The 6,490-nt window shown below is 37.6% G+C and overlaps 1 pseudogene; it reads right to left on the bottom strand.

Moving 5' to 3' along the window:
• The window catches only part of LOC102847199, a 20,224-nt pseudogene extending 16,392 nt beyond the window's left edge, over positions 1 to 3,832 (bottom strand).
• Positions 3,833 to 6,490: the final 2,658 nt, after the last annotated feature.

Below are 6,490 nucleotides of genomic sequence, written 5' to 3'. Positions count from 1 at the left end.
GGTGTGATTGGCACAGGACAGAGCGGAGTTTAGGGCTGTTGTACATAGGGTCGCTATGAGTCGCAAGCGACTCGACAGCACATAACAACAACAACAACAACAACTATTTGTCAGAATACCTTTTGTTGTAAAACAAAATTAAAATTTTCATTTGTAAGAGTGAAATAAATATATTGGCAGCTAATTGTTGGTAACATAATCGTTCTTTTCTGAGAACTGCATGAATTCCATAGGATGATTAAAAATTTTCTTACATGTATAGCCTAAGAAAATCTATTCAGTAACATTCAGATTTGGATCTAACAGTCTTTTATGTCGTGTTGGACTATAAGTTGTGTTAATGATAAAACAGCCAGTAGGGACCTTTTCTAGAATTTGAGAAAGCTGGTTTTGAGTTGTTGTTTAAGAGAAGTTTTTATATGTTCTCTTTTTAAATTTTTTTTGTGACTTTAACAAAAGTTTACAGAAAAATTGCATTTTGATTCATTTATTTCATTCATTTATTATCTTCCTTCCATCCCACTTCCCAGTTCACTTTTCCTTTCTCTTTTTCAATTTATTATATTTTATTGTTGTTGTCATTGTTTTGTGCTGTCAGGTTGCCTGCGACTCATAGTGACCCTATGTACAGTAGCTCTGAAGCTTAACCTATCCTGAGCCAGTCTCATTGACTACAACACACCTACCCCAACTGCCCCAGTTACTGTTTCAATCTGTGTCATTTGAGGGTCTTCCTCTCCTGTGCTGGCCCTCCAACCTTCCAAGCATGATGTCCTTATCCAAGGACCAGCCCCTCCTGGCCACATGCCCAAAGTATGTGAGACAGAGCTTCAAAATCCTAGCCTCCAAGGAGAAACTTGCTTTCACCCTCTTCAAGACATACCTATTTGTTATCTTGGCTGTCTATGGTATGTTCAAGAGTCTTTCCTAGCACAACAATTCAAAGGCACTAATTCTTCAATCCTTCTTAGTCATCATCCATCTCTGTTGTATAGCAAGTAATTGTGAAGACTGGATCAGGCTTACCTTAGTCTCTAGACTCACATCATTGCTTTTCTTGGAAAAGCAGTTGAGTACTCTGGAAATGTCCCTGACACAGATTTACCTAATGCAATTTGCCTTTTCATTTCCTAACTACTGGTGCCAAAAGTATTGATTGAGGAGTCAAGCAAGCTTAACTGTTAACAAACTCAGTCTCTTCTCTATCCATCATGGTGTTGCCAGTTGGCCCAGTGGTGAAATTTTTTTCTCTCCTTGATGTTGAACTTCAATCTATTTTGAAGACTATAGCCCTTGACCTTCTGCAGCAAGCACTTAAGGTTTTCTTCAGTTTCAGCAAGCAAGGTTGTGTCATCTGCATCTTCCTCAAATCTTGATGCCACACTCCTCCTCATAGAGCCAAGCCTCCCAAATGATCTGTTATGCATATTGATTGAAGAGACATGGAGACAGGACACATCCCTGATGCACTTCCTTCCTGATTTTGAACCATGCAATGTTTCCTTGCTCTGTTCTGAGGCCTGCTTCTTGGTCCCAGTATAGATTTCTCATAAGCACAATCAAGTTTTCTGGGATTCTCATTCTCCACAAGGTTAAACAAAATTTGTTGTGATCTCTACAGTCAAATGTCTTTGAATAGTCAATGAAACACATATTGATATCCCCCTGGTACACGCTGCTTTCTACCAAGATCCATCTGACGTTGGCGATAATTTCTCTACTGCCATGACCTCTTTTAATCCAGCTTGTATTTCTGGTAGTTCTCTGTCAATGTATTGTTCCAGTCACTTCTGAATAATCTTCAACAGGATATTGCTTTGGGGGCCAGAGGGCACACTCAGTCCTTCTTTGCAGCCACCTTCTTCATGCTGGCTAAGACATTGCTGAGTTCTCGCTTCCTCTTGGCATGGATGTGTGTCCCCACCCTTTTCTTTCTTCCTTTATTTTTTTATCTCATTTTAAAATTTTATAGTGGTTTACATACAAAGTTCATAAAGTTTGTATACATTGTTTTTCACACTAGATCTGTCCTCTTTCCTTACCCATTATATATGATTAAGTCCCCCCTCCCCTCTGGATCCTCATACTCATTGTACAATAGTGATCTTATGCATTATTTGTCCTTATGAGACTGAGTTAGTTCACTTAACATAATTCTCTCCAGTCCCTCCCATGTTAGGTAGTAATTTATAAAATCATTGCTCCTGCTCTGTGTGCTGCATAGTATTCTGTTGTGTACCATAATTTCTCACTCCATTCCATTGTGGTTGGGCATTTGGGCTGTTTCCATGTTCTTACTATGGTGAATAATGCTGTTATGAACATTGGTATATAAGCCTACATTTGTGCCTCAGTTCTCATTTTCTTAGGGTATATTCCAAGCAGTGGAATAGCTGGATCATATGGAATTTCTGTGTTCAGCTTTTTGAGGAATAGCCAAACTGCCTTCCAGGGAGGTTGTACCATTTTACAATCGCACAATGTATAAGAATTCCTATCTCATCACATCATCTTCAACATTTATTACTTGCTGCCCTGATAAATCCTACCACTGCCACTTGGGTAAGATGGTATCTCATTGTGATTTTTATTTTCTTCTCTCTTATTGCCAGTGATTTTGAGCATTTCTTCATGTGATGTTGTACAGCAAATGTCCTCTTCTGTGAAAAGTATTTTGAAACTCTTTTGTCCATTTTATAATTGAATTATCAGTTTTTTACTTGCGGAGGCCCTGAAGGATTCTGTAAACTTTCATAATGAGACCCTACCTAGTCTGAAATGGTTTTGCCAAATGTTTGTTCCCATGTTTTCTTTTTACCCTGCTGGAAAAAGTTTTTGATGCACACAAGGATTTAATCTTTAGAAGGTCCCATTCATCAATTTTATCCTCTTCAGATTGTGCATTTCTCACTGTGTTTGGCGGTCCCTTTATACCATAGACTAGGTCTTCTAGGCTTGATACCAGTTTGTCTCTTACAAGCTTTATGGTTTGGGGCTTTATTCTGAGTTCTCTGATCCACCTTTAATTGATTTTTGTATGGTGTGAGATGTGTACCCTGTTTGAGCTTTCTTCTGGTAGCAGTTCAGTTTTACCAGTCCAGTTCAATCTAGTTCGCCATTTGTTGAAGAGGTTGTCATTTCACCATTTGATATTTACTTTTATTTACTTGTCAAATATCAATTGACCATAGATAGATGGATCTATTTCTGGATTCTCACTTCTGTTCTATTGGTCTATGTGCCTGTCATTGTATCAGTACCATGCTGTTTTGGTTACTACTGCTGTGTAGTAGGAAACCAAGAAAGCAATACCATTTACAATAGCCAACCACAAATTGAGATACTTGTGAGTGAACCTAACTAGAGATAAAAAAGACCTATAAAACGAAAGCTACAGAACATTTTTGTGAGACATAAAAAAGACCTAAATAAATGGGAAAATGTTCCCTGTTCATGCATAGAAAGACTTAGTATTGTCAAAATGACAGTTCTACCAAAAGCAATCTACATGTTCACCACAATCCCAATACAGATACCAAATTCATTTTTCAAGGAGATCGAAAGGGAAATTGTCAAGTTTGTTTGGAGAGGAAAGAGATCACGAAAAAGCAAAGCACTTCTGAAAAATAAAAATGAAGTGGGAGGCATAGCATTCCCTGACCTCAAATCCCACCCTTTTCTTGATGAACTTGAGGGCCTGCTTGTCCTTGGAGACCATGGCACCATGCTCCTTATAGGGCATGAAGCCACACACCTCTTGGATTAGCTCCTGCAGGAACTTGGTGTGCTTGATGGGGTGCCAGCAGTGGTGGTTGTGCCTGGCTTTGCTCATGTTCTTGGTTACTTTGTGGCCTTTGTTGAGGCCCAGGCCATTGGGTAGCTCACAGCCATGGCTGCTATATTTCTTTGGCTGCTGTGGTGGAAGTTTTTATTTTTTAAATATACATTAGTTGTAGCACAATTTCCTAGCTCTCTCCTTCTTCTCCCCTTCCACCAGTCCTCTTTGCAATGTATCTCCTATTCTGGACTTCTGTCTTACATATAATGTCTAATAATCTATTCATTTTAAGTAGTTCTCTCCTTCATCTGTTCCAATACAATGTTCTCTTTAAGAGCTTATGCTGTTAAATTAAACTCTCTCAAGGAGAGTTAATTTGGACATTCCCTTTTAGGAGTTTAAAGAAATGTGTTAATTGATAAGTAGGAATTCCCAGAGTAAGTCTTATCCAACTTATACTTCCCAAAATATTTTATAACTCATTTAGGGTCATAGATTCATGGACTCTCAAAGTTACTCTTTGAGGTCTGTTAGTTTGCTCAAAAAACACAGGATTCTAAATATTCCCATGGGTGTAATATTGTACCTTTTTTCCTTGCAAGAAACAATCCTGCTTATTTAACAGTGGTTAAAATATGAGGCAACAGAGACTTAACTTGCAACTCTTCAGGTGCAGCTAAAAGAATATCAGCCAGGTAATGATAAATTAGACACTGTGGTTAAGCATGAGGACTGGGTTTCAATACTTAACATAAAAAGCACTGACACATTACAGGACTATTAACCATGCCTTGAGGCAACATTCTGCACTGATATCTTTCTACTGGCTGATCATTCTTTTTTTTATTGTATTCAGATTTTTTATTTTTGAACAACAAAAAAAGACAATTATTTTAAATAAAACGTGAACTATCTAGACACTTGGTTTTTATCGACAGCTTATTAAATGTGGACTCCTATCATTCTGTTGTGAGGTTCTTTTTATTCATCATTTCTTACCTTCTAACTGTCATAAGGTCGCTATGAGTCGCAGGCGACTCGACGGCACATAACAACAACAACAACAACTATCACTTCAAATTTTCTATACAAAGAATCGCTCTGCTTATGTGAAGTTTAGGAAATACTCTACTATCACATAAAGCACAAAAAGAATAGTCATTTAAAAAATATTTACAAAACAAAAAGAAGTCTGCTCAGCCATTTTGGTTTTGTCGCTACATTGCCCATACTGATGCCAACATAAAGCTAAGTAATAAGCAAGTTTTCATCTCAGTAGTGCAAAGGATGGCATCAACTAAACCTCATTATACAAACCAACAAAGTACAAACAACAAAATTCAACTTGTATAATAATGCTGTTTTTTTAAAAAACAAACAAAAAAAATAACCACGTAGTGGGTCACAACGAGACTGGTTTTCACTGTGCAATGTTCCTCAGGAAACAACACATCCAATTCACATGAAGGCAGGAATATGCAATGAAGCCTTTGCTCATGAAGAAAATGCCCTTCAAACAAATTCATCATAAGGCAAAAAAAAAAGCGGGGGGAGGGGGAGGGAGAAGGGAAAAAAAGGAGCATTTTGGCCTAGAGAAAAGCTGAAATATAATGTACATATAGAATATATACACATTTATAGCTATACTGCAGTTTAAACCATGTCATTAAACAATCAAATGAATTGGCTCAGTGAAGAGAAAGTGTCCATTTTTGTAGAAATAAGTAGTTATTGCTAATATGGTACACATTATGCTTTGACATGAAAGTGTTAACTTGGGATTTACAGTTGCTATATTGCCAGTGTTAGTCCTGCAGCATAGGCATCTATATGAATATGCCACCAAATTCAGGAGAAAAAAATATAAATATCACTACCAAAAAAGAAAAAGAAGAAAGGCTTTTGCACTGTCCCTTACATTTTTGCTTTTTTTCTTTTTTTAAAAAAACCCAACAAAAAGTCCAGTTCACCACAAGTTAAGCACAACCTGACAAGCATGTTTGAGCGGTATGATGGGAAGAGTGAAATACAGCATGCATTTACAACTACCACTGATCTAGTCTATTTTTTTCATACAAACTGGAATACAAAAATCCAATTGAAATAAGACAAGATTAACTGTAATAAAAACAAAACCCCACACATACACACAGCAGACTTAGTTAGATACTGATTACATCTTACCAGTAAAATTCATCTTGTCCCGTCTTAATACACTACCGTAATTCAGTTATTGGTGGCTAGAATATTTACTTACTTTAAAAAGATATTAAATACCTGTGTCATGAAATTACATTCTTATAACAATAAGACATACTGTGTAAGAAAATAGTTCATGTGTGAAATGTGTCTGAAATGCATTTTCCCTCACAACTATCAAAACATTCACACTAAAACAAATACAACCCCAAACCCCCTGAAAAAAGTTAAGGAAAGACGGGGTAGGTTGGGTGAGGAGCAGGGCAGGAAAGGTTTAGCTAAACTAATTTGCTCGCTGAAACTGAGGAGGACTTCATGCACTTACTGCAGAGGGTCAAGGACTGCAGGCCTTCAATATGGACTGAGGCTCAATGTCCAGAAGACAAAAATTCTCACCACCGGACCAATCGGTAGCATCAGGATGGATGGCGAAGAGATTGAGAGTGTCCACAGCTTCAGTTTGCTCGGCTCCACGGTCAACACTCTTGGCACCAGTAGCCAGGAAATAAAAAA

The sequence above is a fragment of the Elephantulus edwardii genome, unplaced genomic scaffold (genome assembly GCF_000299155.1).
Source record: "Elephantulus edwardii isolate Elephantulus edwardi_28Jun2011 unplaced genomic scaffold, EleEdw1.0 scaffold00481, whole genome shotgun sequence".
Classification (NCBI taxonomy): domain Eukaryota; kingdom Metazoa; phylum Chordata; class Mammalia; order Macroscelidea; family Macroscelididae; genus Elephantulus; species Elephantulus edwardii.
The sequence above is the reverse complement of the archived record's forward strand: the minus strand, read 5'-3'. Positions and strand labels throughout refer to the sequence as shown.